A 20,000-nucleotide genomic window follows, 5' to 3' on the forward strand; every position below is an offset into this window, starting at 1 on the left:
GGTTTGATTCCTGCTGACCCCAAATCCATAGACAGATCTCTAAAATACAACTATCCTAAAGCAAAAAAGCCCAAAGCATAAAAATTCTTAAAAAATAATAACTACAATAAAAAAGATGCCCATACCATCCCATATGCAAACACAAAAATAAAATAGTACTTTAAGTGGCAATCAAAAGAAAAGCCTCTTAAAACCCCATCATTTTTATTTATTTTATTTATTTAGTTTTATTTATTTTACATTTGTTAACTGAGAGATTCCAACTGGATATATATCCGTTTTCAGTAGAGGCCCGGGGAGAAAAGCTCCAGAGATGTAAAATCATTAACAAGAGAAAGACATGTTAACCAAAAGGTTCAATTAAACAAAGTATACAGTACATAATCTTTACACTTCATATAGAAGTATAGTACATATAAGATAGTGAGTTAACCAAAGAGTGTAATTGTCAATATTCAAAGGCTACACTAATATATACATGTTATAGAGGTATTTAACAGCAAGTATATCAGGAAGATAAAGTAGAAAACGTCCATAACTCATTTCTACACATGAGATTCATACTCTGTCCTTTAGGTTTCTTTACAGTGTTCAGTGATACTATTACCCCATGCAGACATTACAAAAGCAGTAGATAAGCTGTTACTCTAGTTGCTGGAAAAAACAGAGACATACAAGTTACTATCCAGGGGTAGTACAGGTACATAATCTGTGATTCAGGAAGTGTGTTTTGAGTAGTTTTTTGAATTGGATGGTGGAGTTGTTATTTATTATGTGGGCTGGAAGGGTGTTCCAGATTTTAGAGATGAAGTGGCTATAAACGGATCTACCTGCCTCATTTTTAAAGTTTGTTACCTTAAGGAGGTGTTGGGTACTTGATCTCAGGGATCTGGTAGTGGTGTAAGGCTGGAGTAGTTGCTGCAGGGCTGGTGTGTTGCCTGGATGATGTAGTGCTTTGTGAGCAAGTGCTAGTTGGTTGACTTGAGGGATCAGGGGGAGATCTAGCCAGCTGAGTTTTTTGAGGCTTTCACATTGGTGGGTTCTAGAAGGTAGACACTGACATAACAATATCAAATACTAAAGCACAATGCAGTACACCAGCATTTATCTGACTAACTCTGAATTTGTCTTCCTGAATTTTGAGATGTTGGGTTTTGGCCTAATAATCTTGGCCAATCAGCTTTTGGCTTTTGGCCTTAGGCAGCAGCAGTGGTTCTGTATCCAGATCTAGCAAGAGGCCAGTTACTAGCTGTGAACCATAGGGCTCAGTTCTGGGAACTTTTCTGTTTGGAATATATTTCTCTGAAGTCAAGGCTAATGTAGAAGGTCTTTCACTGTCCAAGTTTGCTGACTGCAAGTTGGGGGTGATCACTGAATCCCCCAGTGATGTAGATATCCTTCAGAAGGATCTGACTCAGGCAAATGATTGGTGCCAGAGCCATAGCCTACAACTAATTAAAAAAATGCACAATCATACTCTTAAGGAAGTCAAATACCCCTGCCAATTGCAACATTAATAGCGCACCCCTATGAGAGGACTCAGAAGTGACAAATCTAGGTATACAGATAATAGCCTGAACTTTGACCACTGTGTGCCCACAGTGGTGAGGAAGCCCTTTTATGTGGTACAGCTTATAAGTAAAGGCATGTCATTCAGATTCAAGGAAGTTATAGTCCCACTTTACCTGGCCCTCACCAGACTGATAATCAAGTACAATGTACCTTTTGGTATATACTTGACTAGGCTGTTGCATCAGCTGGAGCAGCCTCTGAGGTTCCTTACATAAAACATACAGGGTGAAAACAACATGCCCTATGCAGATGGACTAAAAGCCCTATCCCTTTATTCGGTCTCCTACAGACTATTAATGGGTGATCTATTCTTAACCCACAAGGCTCTCAGATTCAGCCCTGATTGAACTGTTACACACTTGCAAAGCAAACGGCATGAAAATCAACCAATCTAAGGGAATAAACCTGCTCTGTGACATGAACAAAACATGCTGGAGAAACATATGTGCCTCAGAGATTACCCCTTCTCTGGAACAGGCTTCCTATTCAAGTAAAGCAGAGCCCCTCCATGAACCTTTTCAAATGGAGTTTTGGGTCAATGGATGGAGAACTGTAAATTCACTCCTGGGGTGGCACCCATGTCACTTATGGACAGGAACAGTCTGTAAAATACACAGAGTCATAGGCACAATCCTAAGCCATCCAACTGCCCTTGAGACTTGAATAGGGGGTAAAATATGGGTAATAATGGCTAGGCTTGTAAGGGCTCTTAAGCTGTTAGTCTAATCTTCTATGAACCTATGAATCTGTGGTTCGCTGGACCATCTGGTGTGCTTTTTGCATGCATTCAACTGCCTGGTCCACTTTACAGGAATAAGTCAATGGTATTTTTGTCATGCTTTTCTAAGTAGTAGGTATAGTTGTACCTGACTAAACTAGGCCTTCTAAAGATAGGTTCATCCATAGGATACAACTTAAACAGAGAAATAAAATGAAATCCTTTGACTACAACTGTCTTTAGGCAATCTATGTATTCAGAAGCTGTCCCTGGAAAAAAAGATTTTATGCCTGATAGGTTAGTAGTTAAGAACTAGAAATGTGAAAATATAATATTGAACATATACTGGAGTATACAGGAGGAAAAAAAATCCATACTTTTGTCATTTGGTCTGAAGTCCTAGACAACATATGTGGGCATGCTTGAGAAGTTGCTTTTGGTTGATATAGTTTAACTGAATCTAAAATGTCCTTCAGAAGCATTTGAAGTCTTGAGAATGGTGACAGACATAGTCAATGTGCAGATTTTTGATCCCCCATCACTCATGCTAAACAAATGCTGTTTTCCTTTTTATACAAACTGGATTAATGTAGACAGACATGTGCTTGATTGGGTGTGAAGAAAGTACATATATTGGAAATAATATATACTTTTTTTCCCAGATGCACAACACATTACACGTTTTCCTTCTTACTTTGTATGATGAATCAATGTTGGAAATGTATGCTAAAACACTAAGTAAATATACTTATCACCCTTTACAGAAAGTTTGCTGACTGTTTGAATTCAAGAAAGTAATTACAGAACCTGTTGGAAAAATTCATATTTTATTTTATTTCAAAAAATTTAAAATAGCCTTTGAATTCAAGAAAGTATAATAAGCTTGAACACAATGCAAAGCCTCATATACAGACAGATAAAATTACATTTTATATATTGAAGACAGGCCAAATATGGTTATATAATACATATTTACATTGGTTTATGCAAAGTATATGTACAACTTTAATTACATTTACAAAAAAGCTAATATGTCACTACCGTATACTATAATAATGAAAAAAATTACAGTGTTTATAACTGTACAAACTTTTCTCATAAAAATATATCTCTGTACAAAAGTTTTTCACCATACATTTGATGCAGACAATGAATTTATGTTATATGATGTCACATTTCCAGCATGCTGAAATGAACATTGATAGAGCCATCATGGCTCCCCTGCATATAACTTATACACCCAAATTAAAGATTTAATTTCTCCCTTGGTTTGTCAGAAAGAATAAAAACTGCAAATAAAGACCAGAAATCACTGATCAAGAAAAGAATATCAGATAAATACCTTAACAACATTTGTTTGATTACTGATAGCATGTATGTAGCTTGTTGATGTGTTCTAAATATATTAAAACATAGAAACATAACCTTTGCATTGAAAAGAGTGCATTTACATTCTGCTATTGAATGATAATAGTGCAATGTAATGTCATCCCTTAAGTAACTATGGATCTATATGTGATGCCTTCAGTAGCAAATACCTGAACACTGTTATGGTGAAATTCAGTTACTAGGAAGGGAATTATTTTGCTTATATCAGTTTTTAAATTAAGAAAACAATTGTTGATGGTTACATCAACATTATCTTGTGTGTTTGTTTTTCTGGACTTATATTTTTTTAACAGAAACTAACATATGATATAAATATTATTCATACAGAAATAAATAGTCTCTAGTATGTAGTTGAACACAGCTCTACTTTGACCCATCGAAATTACACTTTATCAAATGTTAGATAACCATGTCCACATTAGTGAAAGCGCGTTTACACGAAAACACACTTTTGTGAATAACACTACACCAAAGAGTTGTTATAGATTGTGGTACAGTGAGAATAAGGGAATATTCCCTTTTCCCCACTGTAGAGCGATCTCAGAGTTAGTATATATAAGTAGCGGGGGGGTTGCAGCCTCCCACATGAGGGGTGCAGGGAGGCTTGCCCCTCTGCATAAATGCATTTGTTGTATTTTTTTGTGTGCATTTTCTGTTGTGGTTTAGTGTAGCGTTATTAGCGAAAGTGTGTTTTCGTGAAAATTCATTAAACTCTAATTTCAATGGGTCGAAGTAGACCCAGTTGAATACATCTGAAATAATCATCCACTAAGTACACATTGCATAGCAGGGATACAATTTTGTTGCTGATTGAATAGCATACATCATGTCTCACAGAAAAACTAAATGTGCATAACTAAGAATTCTACTTATTTATGTCAACCAACACCGTAGTGTTAAACTGTTTCGAAAACTATATGATTACTTTGTACACATATTGCAATAGTCCTGGATACAGCCTTCTTGATATCCATTGATTTTCTGTTATAAACTGGAAGAGACAGCAGCATCTCAGCTAAAAGGATAATCAAATATTACTAGTTTGATGATCCAAGTCATAGTATTGGGCATCTGTTGAAATTAACTATTTTTAACAAAACACTGTTTTACAAAAAACTAGTAAGAAAGCTACCATTTTTTACAATACATACAAATTTTCTAGATAGTGGGGGATCACTTAAGTGGCTCTCTCTGTTATAAAAGTAATACAACTGCACTACCTGTAGGGCACTACTGAGAAAAACACTGTCTTCAGGGTCCGTTTTAAATAAATATTGAATTAAAAAAACAAAAAAAAACAAATGTCTACTATCAGAGACACTGATTTAAGGTTCTGAAAAATTAAATTGCAATTTCAAGAGGTAAAGTCCAGGAATCGTACCCAGCATTTTATGCATAATTCCAGTCCTTGCTATGGTCCTAATACATTTTTTACTGCAGCTATACATACAGAAAACTGAAACATTATAGGGACAGAATGCTCAACAAATCAAAATGACAATATTTAAATAACAAATGTGAGAAGAAAATACAAAATGATGAAAATTATGTCATAAAATGCCAACTTCCATGACAATATCATATGTATGCAATACTCAGAAAATTCAGATTTGGGATTTTGTAGAATTTGTCACAGAAAAAAATGGAAAACCAGTGTCCCTGAGTATTTTATTTCTTATCCAAGCTTTTTGATCAAATCACATTGTTATCCCATTTATTTAATTTTATGGTTTAGCACAGTAGGAGCTATCTGTATTTAAGGCTACTGATTAGAATATTTTACATCGGTTGATCTAACTACTATTTGAATACCATCATCTTTTGCAAGATTTAGAGTAAACCCTTTTCAGTAACATACTTGGACATATATATTTGTACCTGCTTCATAACTGCTCAGTGGGACTGTGATAATTCATTCTCACTTTGTAAAAATATTTCATGCATGCTGGATATGTGCTTTCAGTTAAAGTTCAAGTTAATTAATGAAGCTGGCAATACACTGACATTTGCTTTTGAGTAAAAAACAAAAGAATGATTGATAGAAAAGCAAAAAAAAAAAAAAAAAAAAAAGTAAAACAGTAACCAATGAATCAAGTTTGGTAGAGGGAGCAACTGTGGAAAACAATATAATAAAAAAGCAAATTAACATGTTCTTGCAGCTAACGTTTGGCTTATTGTTTGTTATAAATGCATCAGTCTGCATTGCAATAATTATTTTAACAATTTACTATCCTAACACTTTCAAAGTTATTGAGCTCACACATTTTAAGGCAGCATATCTTTCTGTCCTCTGAGGTTCTTTACTGTGTTGACAGTATAGCAGAAAAAATGAAATATAAATTCTGGAGTGCTGAAATGATATTTGCAGTCATTTGTTGTGGCTCTCTTAGTAAGACATCATAGACCTTTTGCAGATAGTTGGACAATGTCACAAAGTTTTGAAAATTGCAAGTTCAAGATGATCAGTGGATTTCATTTTATGAAAAATGACTCTAGGAAACTGAATGTTTCTTGATTTCCATTAGGATTACAAAACCATAATATTTTATTGGTAATATCTACATATTTAAGGAATTAAATTTTCAATATATATATTGCAAAATAAAAGTCAACAAAAAGCATACACTACTAGCCTGGCTATGTGGCACACAACAATAAAACTCTATTTGTGAACTAGATGACCTGGACTCACCTAGGGCTGTGAAGCAGATTTCTGGAGAATATGGGGTTTGTAGCTGATGCCAACTCATCCATTCTGGTAGAAGAGGCTTGACGTAATCTGCTTCTGTACTGATAACGAGTGAATGCCAACTGCTTCAATATGCAGCATATGGACTACAGACGAATGTCTGGCATTGCTAAGTGGATCACATGGGCTACAGCTATCAATGTCAGTGAGCTTAATTGTACTTAGCAGGTGATATAGTAGGTGTTCTCCTCAGGTGACATACATACCAGGATGCCAAGGGGTAGGCTTAGGTTGGTATCAGAAAAAAAAAAAACAAACATAAAAAAAATATATGGATGCCTGCGGGATGGCTTCACTATGACTGGCCTCTGCCTTGAAAACAGGGAATAGTATAAGCCCATTCAAAAGCAGCATGGCTACACAGTCATCTGGTTATGAGATCAAACATACAAATAAACATAACCAAATAAAATAACTACATGTTTGATTATAGGTTCCAGATTTTAAAAGACCTACTCTCAGTTTAAATGTGCTATTCCTGCATAATGTTGCTTTCTAGCCAAGCATTACAGTGAAGCAATTCACTTATAATGAGATTAAGTCTTTCAGAATGCCTGCAGTACTATATACCACATCTCTGGTTATGGTGACTTGAACATAATAGCACATAGCTACATTTAGAAATCAGTTGTGATGCTTAGACTTCTGCTGCTATTGGAATATTATGCAGAAAAAAAAACAGTAGCTACAGTTGGTCAGACTCCAATGCAGACTTCACGTATCTGTTGAATAGAGATGAAAATAAAAGAAACTATGAAAAGACACACTGGATATTTCCATATTTATGCAAGTGAAAGATGCCATCATCATTTCCCAGAAATGTAGGAGCGAAATGCTGCAAAGCCTCTTTGATTGTTTAGCATTCTAGCCATCCAAAAGCATTTATAAAAAAAATGTGTTCCACAGCTCTAGATCTGACATGCATTCATCAGTGTAAGTCAGGATTTCCACATTTCCAGCTCACAGTAGTAGTTCCGTGTTTCTCAACACACAGTGTACACAAAAGTCTTTGGAGCTGTTGGTGTAGCTTCCCTGAGCATCTACAGCTAGACTTATTTTTCAGATTTTTTTTTACAGAAGAAAATCTATTGAGCCAAATACAGTGCTCTTCTTCTGGCTGTACAACTAGTATGATAAGAAAGCAACATCAGGTTTCTGGGGTGATGGCTCAATCAGTGAGGAATGGGGGTACTAAGCCAGCTTTGGCTTAGCTCAACCATGTCCATAATTAAATACTCTTAAAGTTCTGCTATGATTCTTCTTTCTGCTTGCATTTCAGTAACAGCCCTATGGCATGGTGTTATCTTTGACTGAACTACACCACAGCACTTTTAAATTTCCAACTTCCCTTTCTGCATAAGTTACACAGTATCTTTAAACTGAGCAGTATTTGAAACTATTGTTTATTTATTTATTGACTTGGTTTTAATTTGTGTTGGCATGTCCAATTTCATTTATGGTAAGGTCGCAAATGCATATATGGAGATCTTTACCAAAGTGAGCCCACAAGAAATGAATACCAATAGTTCTGTCTCTAGTAAAATGCATATAATGTCCAAAAATAATGTACTAATGTTGAAATAATAAATTCTATTTTATATCATGTAAATAATGGCCAGGTAAGAAACGAAATAATTCTGTTAAAAGCAGCATCACTAGTTTGAGAAATGGTCATGGTTATTTCCAAACAAAAATAGATTTCTGATGTTCTACATTTAAAAAAAAAAACTGTAATGAATGGCTATATGGCTGCTATACTGTTTGGTTTGATTAGTAGGTGCAACTCATTCTGCTAAAATACAATCATTCATTGGATAAATATGAAACCAAAACATAATTATCCCAGAAATGTCTTCTTTGTTGTTTATGTTCTTGAAGAAACGATGTTTGATGAAGACAGATGAGGTGGAACACAGTCAATAGAACACCTTTCACTTTAACATTCTAATAGAAAACAAAAAATAGTAAGTTAGGTTATTTGTATATGCACAGATTTTCATCTGTATTAATGTATGTTTTTTTCTTTGCTTTATAAGAGCACTTCTCTAAAAGAAACTATTATGCAGTGCTGTATCTGATTATTTCAGCAATTATGTATTTTACATGTTATAAAACATTCTATTCTCTAAAATGTTTAATTTAGACACATGAAAATAATAAACTGCTAGTTCTTTCGGTATGACCACAGTCATTATAACTTTCCATCAGCATTTAACACTCATGATTTTTTTATGCAGTAGATTTCATTTCTTGCCAGAATACAACATGCAATGCTGTGCTCAATGCATTCTAGATTCTGAATGATGTTCATTATTTGTAAATGTATTCTGCAACAGATGCAAAATAGGATGATTAATATGAAAAAAGTACTTACAGATCTGCTATCAAAATGTCATAAAATCAATTCCCCATAACATACTGTATCATAAATGAAAAAAAAACTGTTTCTTTTTCCATTAGTAAAAGTCTGCTAAGATATCCAAGTTCATTTAAAGTACTTTCATCAGTACTAGCACATTTGCAATGTTGCCACTTATCAATTTGTATGAAAACAAAATGCAGTTCTAAATACTCACATAAGAGAGGTACAACCCTAAAAGTGAATGCTTCTGTTAAGGGCCTTCCGATAACACCATATGCATGTCACGGTGCTATGAAGTCAGTCTCATGTTATCATCTAAAGCATATGGCATCAGACTTTAGAAATCCTACTAATATGTTGTTTGTAGTCACAAAACCAAACAACTGTTTCATATATGTAAGAGATGAACAGGTATTAGCTACTGCACTTATTGCCATTGTGTCTTGTTATACCTCCAGTCTTGCATTAGCAGACCAAAATTGGCAGTTTAGCACAGAAGATTATGGCTATGCACCACTAACGAACACCCTGTTGTTCTGGGTCACATTACTTCTGTCTCCATTTGTCTGCTGAGTGGATAAGAGCAAATCATTTAACCAGACATCTCTACCAAATCACCCCCATAGTCATGTGTGCTTAGTGAGACTGCCCATTTAACAAATACATAAAATAAAGCAGTATGGCGCCTACTGCTTTGCAATGCACAGAACTGAATATTGAACTGTGAAGGAAAGAATACAGTGACACCGATATAAAAAAATATGATACAACTATTTCATTTGCAGTACTTAATCCTGGTTGAACTTATGAACCTGTTTTAGTGCTTTAGCAATTTTCTCATAAAGCATACAAGAAATGTTCATGACTTTGTTGTTTTTGCAGCAATGATTCACAAAGCTTTTGTCAAAGTGTCTCTAAACTGCTAATTATGCCTGTTACATTAAAAAGGGTTTATCTTTGAATGATTCATTCTTATATTAGTGAGCTTTAAAAAAGAAACTTATTAAAAACAAATCCCTCATAAACAAATTGTTTGCGTGCTGTGCCTAAAACTTTCGGCAGTTACATAATTAGACCTTCAATCGAAAAATGATTTTAAAGTTACATAATGATTGATACTCACTATATTTGCCTTCCAAAATATTCTTATTAATGAAGTTTATTGAAATTCCTCAGTTAAAGTAGCTATGATATCAAGGTAAACTCAAATGCTGTTATAATGAAATCTGTTTAACTTCATAAAGATATTGATCTACTCTGTACAAATCTTATTTGTATATTAAAACACTCAGAATCCTTGGGTTAAGGGAAGGAATGGACTAAGTAAATGTGATTGTATAGATTGAAGAACACAATCATTATCTGTACTTAAATTTGGAAAACCTTCAGTATCATCCCTACCTGACCATGCCAGGAGAAATAAAATGCCAACATGCCATATAGTTATTGTACATTAACTAGCTGATCAAGATTTTATTGCAGACTCGTTGATTCATTTCACTTGTATTTTGTAAAAGAAAATGTGCATATGTATGTTTACCAGCTGTAGTGTTATTCAGCAAGCAAGGAAGATACAGTCTGTTGGGAACAGGAATAATGTTGATACACTGATTTTCTATACATTGAAACCACCAGAATAATAGACCAATGTGCTATAGTTGTAGATAAAAAAAAATCCATTATTGGAGTTCAAATTACACAGCCTTTATTTTTCCTATAACATAACAGGACCTTCTCAGAAAAGTCTAGGAGATAAAAAACCTTCACACATAACATTTAAAAGCCACATTTGCAGAATTTTTACTCCATTAGGTCTGCCTGACAACTTGGGATGAACATTAAGGGGCAGACTTAAAAAAGCACTTAGGCATGGAATAATGCAGTATATCAAGAAGTTACCCCATGCCTGAGTCTGAAATCAAGGGCTCCATCAGTCCTCATTCAGTATATGTCAATAGGGGCTAGTAGATCCCTATCCATGATTCCAAAAGCCAATATTGTTAAAAACAGAAAACAACCTGCTGGGCTTGTGTTCCAATATGGTCATCTCTAGCCATGGAGAGGCACAAGCATGCATGACTGACACACTGCCTGTCATACATGCATTGTTTCATCCATCAGGCAATTGGTGCTGAAGTGCAGGATGTTCAGCTGTACCTAATTGTCAGCTATGACACTACAGGCAGGATCCTTGTCTGTCATAGCAGAGCTGTCCTACAACTGAAGCAGTGGGGAATGGCAGCTTGGCCAGACAAGACAGGCTTTACAAATCGTGAGGTAGGATCTTGCAACACAAGGAGTTAGTAATGACGTCCATTACCAAAAGAATCTCATTACTTGCTCCTGGTGTAGCAGGAACCACAGTCATTTGATATCTTGGTGTGGCAAGGTACTGATTGGGCATTCCCCAAAAATCCTGGATGATGTAATTCACAGAGACAGGGAAGGCCTTCAGTTTTGGGGTAGTGAAGCAGGTTGTCAGGGACTCTCTATTACACTATCCTGAACGATTCGGAATCCAGCCCTAGCATCTTCTTAAAGCATTTAACTCACTATCTGTTAAACATGGACGTTTACAGTAATAATTTGAAAGTAATGCTACTCTTCTAATTTATCTCATAATATCAAGTTTTGCCTCATAACAGCTGAGAACTCAATTAAAATTGTGATTGTTAATTCCATGGTTGTTTCTGTGACAAGGCCTTCTGCTTCTCTTATGATTTTTATCTTTTGTAAATTCATTATAGCTGCTTCTGACTGGTCATTTAATGTTTCTGGACATTACTGAGAATATTGAGACATTCTCTGAGCCAGGCAAAGCAATCTTTGTGGCTGTGACTCTAACTGGCACAAACATTCATACTCCTTTTCAAGCTGAATCTGATGTTGACGGTATTATTCACTTGGCCTTGTCTACTGTGGGATGCTGACTTCCACTTTTATAGCTGTATTAAAAGTTTTTATCATTATCTGCTCTATTTGGATCCTTGTTAATTTCATATATACATATATATATATATATATATATATATATATATATATAGATAGATAGATAGATATAATTTTCACATTACTTTAAACTCAAAAAGTTATAACTCTATAGCATCTACAACCATTCAGAATGTTTCTATATTTTCTTCATTGTTTTTTTGGGAAAACAAATCATATATTTCCTCACCCGTTCATCTATTTAATAGTGATCAGTCTTGGAATAATTCCTTATACTTCTCACTTCAAATAGGATTTTTTTGAATACACAGTCCACTCAGGGCATATCTAGTTTTAAAGTTAATCCACTCCAAGATCTTTTATTACGCAAGTCCTTTCAGCACAGTAAGGAGCTCATGAATTTTATTGACAGGATCTGTTTCACTGGTTCCAGTCTTACAGTCTGTAAATGATCCACTGGAAGCTTGCAGAAAAATCAATATGATTTTATGAATATTTCCCAGCAGCACTTCTAGTCTAATGATAGTCTCAGAAACCCCACCCACTGCTACTATTCCACTAATTGCATCTTCATGGCCTCTCTCTCCTTCCATTTCTTTGTGTAACAACAAAAGTGAAGACTGAAAGGCAGAGATGAGCTGCCAAAGCATGAGGGAATTCCATGTAAGTAACTGATTCAACTCTGAGTTTTATCTGAAGTGCTTGTAATGTAATAGGGCAAAAAACTAACAAGTTTATTAATACATTAATTAAGCAGTAACCCAAGACCGGGTGTTGGTAATGGTGGATTTACCCACTGTTGGTGTGGTTTCATCCTTGTGATTTCCCTTGTGATCAAACAAAGTCAGTTGTGGGTAAATCCAGCATTACCCACACCCACAACTGGGTTATTACTATTATACAATATTATTTAAAAAATAAATTGCTTACCTTTCTTAAATAATGTGTCTGTATAACAGCACTGTAGTTTTCCCCGCATATATCCTGGTTCTTCAGCATTTTCTGGTGTACTGTGCATGCAGACGGGGCTTATGTCCTCACACTTGCACAGTACATCAGGGCTGTTGAACAGATGCAGTGGAGAAAAAAAGAATCTCCATTGTTTTTTTTTTTTTTAATATGAGTCAAAAATATGAACATTCCCTGCACATCTGGACAGATCAGAGGTACTATATTGTACAGAGATAGCACAAAAATACAAAGAAAATTGGGTATGTTTATGTTTCTTTAGTTTTAAGGAATGTACCTAAATTTTCCTGTGTTTGGTCTGCTCTTGATAGCATATATCAGTAGAAAAGTCTGGCTGATGAAGTACGATGTGGCTGGACTTTTCTATTGGTATATGTTCAATTTACAGTGGGCACTATGGTTGGCCTGACCAAAAGCATGCACATTTTTTAATACCAATGAGAAGTCATTGTGTAATTATCCTTATATATACAAATATGTATATGTGTGTGTGTGTGTGTGTGTGTGTGTGTGTGTGTGTGTGTGTGTGTGTGTGTGTATATATATATATATATATATATATATATATATATATATATATATATATATATATATATATATATATATATATATATATATATATATATATATACATACACACACACACACACACATATATATATATATATATATTATATATATATATAGATATATATATATATATATATATAGCATTTATAGATATTCAATGTGTTCATGTGTTACCTCAGCAGAGTTAAAAGGCCTTGATATTTCCAATGAAAAGTAGAGTACAAGGATGACACTTTCATTGTTACAGCTGTTCACTTCTTTCTGCTTTTCTAATGGGTATACAGTTTTGTAAATGGCTTCAGTTATTACTGCCAGCAAAAATAATTTCTTTTTCTAAGATTCCAAATGTCATTTCTTTTTTACAGGCATCACAATTCTGGGCATATTCTCTGCAATCTTTTTGAGTTATATAATGGTAAAATTTAATGAACCACAAATTACACTTTTTTCCTTTGGCTGATTCATCAGGTGGTGCTTATTCTTTGTATACAGACTAGTTAGCATTCTTATCTATCGCCTACTGGAGGGAAGCATTTAAAAAAGAAGTTATGTACTCACCATAGAGTTCCATCTGTGTTGTCCATTTTCATACCTCCTCAACAGCTGGGTTCAGATCTAATCCTCGGATCTGAACCAGCTGTTATTTTAGCTCGTGGCCACCAAAAAACTCTCAAGCTTCTCCTTTACCCATAATGCACCAATCCCTAACATACCTCAGACCTTGTTTGCTGATTGACAAAGTAAGAAATATTAATATAATATTCCTGAGAAAAGAAGCCATATCTGGATCTCGACATAAAGGACAGCGGTGTCCTTATAAGTGCTCCTTCTTCCAGAAATTAATTGTGAAAAAGGTTGGGGGATGGTGGAAGGGGAGTTGAAGAATGAAAATGGACAACACAGATGGAACATTATGGTGAGTATATAACTTATTTATATGATGTTGCCACTTTTCATTAATTCCTCAACAGTTGGGACAGAGTCCATAGCTACGTAAAATCTTGCGTGGTCTCTAAGGAAGGATATTCCTGAGCACAGTTGAGCCAAAGGCTGCTCTTCCCCTTCAGACCAGATCCAGTTTGTAATGAGTAATAAAGGTTTGAGGATTGACCCAAGTTGCAGCCGTACACTTCTCATTCATGGAAGCTCAAAATAGAAACACTGAAGAAGTAGCCATGGACGTAGTTGAATGGGATCTTAACGGTTGTGGTAAGGACAGATACAACTTGTTGTAGACAAATAATAATAGGATTCATCAGCCATCTGGCTAAAGTTACCTTTGCAACTGATTTACCCAATTTAGAATCTGCAAAGAGACAAATAATTGATCCATGTTTGTAATTTATATTGTTTTATTGTTCTATGTAAGACAAAATGTAATTGTCTATAAATGTCTGATAACTGCAACATATATATATATATATATATATATATATATATATACCACTGATTGAAAATGTAATAAAGAAATGTGGCAGATTAATGGACTGGTCAATGGTAGAATCTGACACCACTTTAGGAAGGAAAGATGGATTGGTTCATAATGTCACTCTATCCCAGTGAAAAATCAAGCAGGAGGTTTAGAAGACAATGCTTAAAGTTCTGAAATCCTTCTAGCAGATGTGTTGGCCACCAGAAAAAATAGTCTTCTAGGTCAGAAACTTTAAATCACAGTTTGCTGCTGGTTCAAAGGGGGGAATGAATCAAGGCATGTAGTACTATATTGACATCCCATAGAGGAGTTGGATCTTCATAAGGAGGTCTCAAAAGAAGGGTACCTTTCAATAAGGCCTTACAAAGTTTAGATGAAGCCACACTGGAGTTGGCTGCTAATTGAACTCTAATTGCTGAGGAGCTAGCTCCTTCACTGAAAACTGTAGCCATAAATTCAAGAACACTTTGTACAGGGGCTGAAAATGGTTCAATATGTTTCTCATGCCCCCGAAAAGAAAAACGTTTCCATTAACTTCTGTAAAGTTTTCTTGTAGAAGCTTTATGGGAAGATAAAAGTCTAAGATGTACACAGGATGACAGCATAGGTTGTCTGGCTATTAAAGGAAGTGAAGAAACCAGACTATCGGCTTTAGGTTTCAGATATCTGAGAGAATCATGCCTGTCGGGTGAGACAGGAGGTCTAGATTCAGATCCAGAATCCAAGGATGGTAAATTAGATGAGGCCAAAGAAAGGGGGACCAAATCTGTTGAGGCCAGTAAGGAGCAATGAGGATCACTTTACTCTTCAACCAGAAAGCCTTCTATAGAAATTTGGGGATCAAGGGAATTAGAGTATACACATAGAGGAGACCGGGGGCCAGTTGTGTAGTACAGCATCTCTCAGTGATTCCCCCTGTGGGGAGATTAGGGCAAAGAAGCTGCTGCACCTGTTGTTCAGTGGAGATGCAAAGAGATCACAGCAAGGCTGGCCCCATTAGCAAAAAATCATTTCTGCCACCTTCATGTTAAGAGACCACTTGTGAGACAGAATGGACCTGGTCAATTTGTCTGCAATCAAATTGGACTTCCCAGGATTGTACATTACTATCAGAAAACAGTTAGATGAGATCAGGCAGTGCCACACTCTGAGGGCTTCTTGACACAAGAGATTATACCTGGTTCCTCCTTGTTTGTTGAAGTACCAAACCACTGACATATTGTTGGTCTGAAATGCAATTGTCCTGAAAGGGAGAGAGTCTTGGAAATTCTGCAACAATAAGAACGCTGCTCTCATTTTTAGGACACTGATATGTGCATTGGCCTTTTTGAGGGACCAAGTGCCTTGGACTGTTTTCCCCAGGAAGGGACCCCAACCCAATTTGGGATATGTCCATGGTCACAATAGCCTTTGGCTGAGAGAGAATGAAAGGACGGCCTTGTAGAATCTGATATGACTGAATCCACCACCAAAGGTAACTCTTGCATGCCTGAGTGATTTTTATTCGGGCTGACATGTGTTGGTAAAGAACATACCAGTGTGTGGTGTTAACATCCATTAAAGAATTCTCATGTAAAATCTTGCTAGAGGAACTATGACTATAGCTGCCAACACTTATTCCAAGGCTTGCAGAATCAAATGGGCTGAGACTGTGGTACTGTGGATTATTCTTCTGCCCTAGAATCTAACAGTTTGTACTCTTGAGAGAGGAAGAGAAGCTATCATTGACATCATGCTGAAAATAGCTTTTATGAATTCTAATGTTTTTAATGTCTGAGATGGTTCTAACTGAGATTTGTTGTAATTTATGGCTCTCCCCAGATGTGGAGTACCTGATCTCATGCTCTTATCAGTAGATGTCTGGTCAGGATGGTAGTGAGCCAGTCGTCCAAGTATGGAATCACTCAGAATCCCTGCAGTCTCAAGTGAGCTGCTACCACTACCATGCACTTCGTGAGCACCCTGTGGGGGCTGTAGTGAGGCCAAAGGGCAGTACTCTAAAGTGGTAATGACTGGCTGCCAGCCAGAAATGTAGAAACCTTCTCATTTTTATGTGATAGTACGCATCCTGAAGGTTTATTGAGCACATCCAGTCGTCCTTGCACAAAAAGGGCAGAATGGACTGAACTATGCCCATCTAAAACTTTGTGGGTCAAACTGATTTGTTCAAGTTGCTGAAATCCAAAATTGGTATCCTGTCTCTGGTCTGGTGGGAATTCTTGGATAACTTTTTTTCTAGCAGCTGTTGTATTTTTAGTGCTGCTGCTTTCCTCTGACTGGGTGGAACATTGGGAAATTTGTAAACAGATGGAGGTGGAAGGAAAAAGGAAATTATCTAACTTCTGAAAAGAATCCTCTGCACCCACGTATCTTTTGTGATGTCTAGCCAGACTCTCCAGTGCAGGGATAATTGACCCATGATTGCCTCCAGAGGGGGACAATTGGGCCTTCTTTTAGGAGTACTGGTAGGGTCTGTTAGAGAAGGAATCTCTAGATCCTTTGATCTGCAGGCCTCCTGTGCTGCATGGGTGGTGTTTTCCATTTGAGTTCCCCTCTCTGTCCCTGGGGGAGCTATCTCAAAGTGGACCTTGGAAAGGACCTGGGCCTTTCTGAACCACATCTTTTGACCACCTATTTGATTCCTAGAAAAGGTTTTTCAGAGGTTGAAAAATGTGTGCCTACTCCAGAGGGGGTATTTTCATCTTTTTCACACCTGGAGAGTGTGTCCTTCACTTTCGGGCCAAACAATGAACTGCCATCAAAAGGTTCACTGATGAATGAGGACTTGAAGGGCTCCATGAAATCACATAAATGCATCTAGGCATGTCTGCAACAGGAAATACCTGAACCTGCCACCCTTGAGGCACCTTCAGCTGCATGAGAAATAAGCCACATAGATGAATTAGAAATTGATTGTAGGGTCGCCAACTGTGAGGCCACAGACTCTTGAGTATTAATAGTAGTAGTAGTGGTCCCAGGAAGGGATTTTGACAGCTCCTTTATCAAGTCCCTCTGTATTCTTGTAAAGTGTGCCAAGTAGTTCAGCGATCTGAGGTCAAAGGTCCAACACCTTGGATCCAACAGGGACGTTTCAGCTTTGAGAGTCTTCCAGCTCCAAAACTATTGGAGCTGGTACACTCAGAGACATTCTCAGGAAACAAAGATACTGACATCTTTGGATCCAATCTGAATGGCCTTGGAAGACTCAGATCCAAGGGCTCAGAAACAATAGGTCGGATCACAGTAGGAGCCAAGATTGATAGAGTAGTACAAACTAGGGCTTCCTGACACAAAGGGGTAGGACCCAGGAGAACTCCCATCTGAATCTATGCCAAGAGAATTTCCTCATCATTTTGTCCACATCAGCCTTGGTCAGACTTCTGGAAGAAGGATAAAAAGCTAGGGATGGGGACCTAGAGTGCTATTGGGATTCAAAATAAGTTAAAGGTATTTTGGAGGGTACCGGGTCTATTGATGGAGAATACCTAGTTCTGGGTAAAGACTTCATATCCAAAGAGCTATGATGTGAGGAGGCCTTTGTCAATTCCAACACTGGCTGAGCAGGAGCAGTCATTGGATACAACATGCTTCTTCTGTGGAGGCTCCGTGGTAGGATCCAATGAGGGAGTCAAGAATCCTGAAGCTTTTGAAGGCTTAGTTGAAGGTTCCTTTGACTTAGATTTGGTGGGTTGAGCCCCAGCAACAGCTTCTGAAAAGGATGAAGGTAGCAATCCTTTCAAGATCAACTTATTTTTCTATCTGCTACAATTCATGGGGTAAAGGCCTTACAAACTGAACAGTCTACCTGAAGATGGTCTGGGCCCAAACAGTATACGTGCAAGGCTTGTGCATCAGAAAGAGGAAAACTGTACCCACTTTGCTGGCACTTCTTAAAGCCAGAAAGGCCTTTTTCAGACATTTGACTCAAAAATAGAAAAAGTAGAAATAAGTTTATCTCTTTAATAAAATTGCACGATAGCTCAAGGGGACCATGTCTAAATACAATAGCGGCAAACGAGATCTGAGGTATGTTATGGGTTGGTGCATTATGGGTAAGAGAGGAACTTGAGAGCTTTTTGGCAGCCATGAGCTAAAATAATGGCCAAGTCATATCCGATGATCAGCTCCAAACCCATCTGTTGAGGAATGAGTGAAAATTGATAACATCAGATCTCATCTTTACTGGAGGTGATGCTTAACCTTTTGTATAAGGGATTTAGAAAGCATGCTTGCTAGGATAGGCTCAGAATCTTCCCTGCACAGGACAAAAATGCTTTTTCTTAATTGCAAGAGCTGTGGTAAGGTTAACTGCTGCTTTAGGTGAGGTCCCAATTGTTGCCCCTCTCTTCCACCAAAATAAACCAACAAACAAAACACACAAACACAAAAATCCTCAAGAGTTGAAAAACAAAAATATGTACTTCTGAGCTGAGGACAAAATGTCCTATATTCAAATATATCTTTGCCATTAAGACACACACACACACACACACACACACACACACACACACACACACACACTCAGAGTCACTGCAACCAGTCTTTGAAATTATTTAAGTAGCTGTTATTTCAATCTTGTGCGCATAAATGATTATCGATATTGTAACGTAGCCTTGCAATTTGCAAGGATCACACCTTATAACAAAAACTGGACCACTGACTGAAGGAATGGTATTTAAGCAGCCATGATTGAAATCACAGATGCTAAAATGATTAAACCATTGCTTGCATGGAATTGATCAGTATATTTTCTACAGTGCCACTCGGCCTGTTTTGGCCCATTCTAGCTATGGCTTTGTGAATTGCCATGAACAAGAGAATTCTCTCTATGCAGCTAGACTTTGAGCTATATTAGCATGTGTAATGCTAGGACAGAGAAACTTACTTAAATAGGATATATATTCTTTTTGTTTTATATTTCAAACTGTTGAGGAGTTTCTGATTTTTAAGCTTTGTAAAATATGTAATAGCACCTGTAATGTGGAAGTGCATTTATAGGATGCCTTTATCAGTTACTAGAACATTTTATTTGCAGTTGTTCTGTTATGTGATAAAAAAAGAGAGCTAAAGTTGTAGTTCCTTCTGCTTAAAAAAATACTCTTCTCAGGAAGAAAGATAGGTAATTATAAAATGCAAATAAAGTGTTCTTCAATGAGGCATTTGGGCAGAGGTGAGAAAAGAGTCAGTAGTATTCAAATAAAAATTGGCTTCATTATGTGTGCAGGTCTGAAGGTCGAAAATGTTTTCTTCTCTGTGGCTCATAGGTAGATATTAGGCATGCAGTCCAGGA

General features: G+C 36.6%; 1 protein-coding gene across 1 annotated transcript in view; it reads right to left on the reverse strand.

The window, feature by feature from the left end:
- Positions 1–5,820: 5,820 nt before the first annotated feature.
- Positions 5,821–20,000, reverse strand: part of LOC122792225 (CUB and sushi domain-containing protein 1-like) — a 3,080,606-nt gene continuing 3,066,426 nt past the window's right edge. Inside the window, exon 66 of the mRNA XM_044059969.1 lies at positions 5,821–8,372. The gene's annotated coding sequence lies outside the window, so the exon portion shown is untranslated. The remainder of the gene's footprint in view (positions 8,373–20,000) is intronic.

The sequence above is a fragment of the Protopterus annectens genome, chromosome 1.part2 (assembly GCF_019279795.1).
Source record: "Protopterus annectens isolate FY-2018-M chromosome 1.part2, PAN1.0, whole genome shotgun sequence".
Lineage (NCBI taxonomy): Eukaryota > Metazoa > Chordata > Ceratodontiformes > Protopteridae > Protopterus > Protopterus annectens.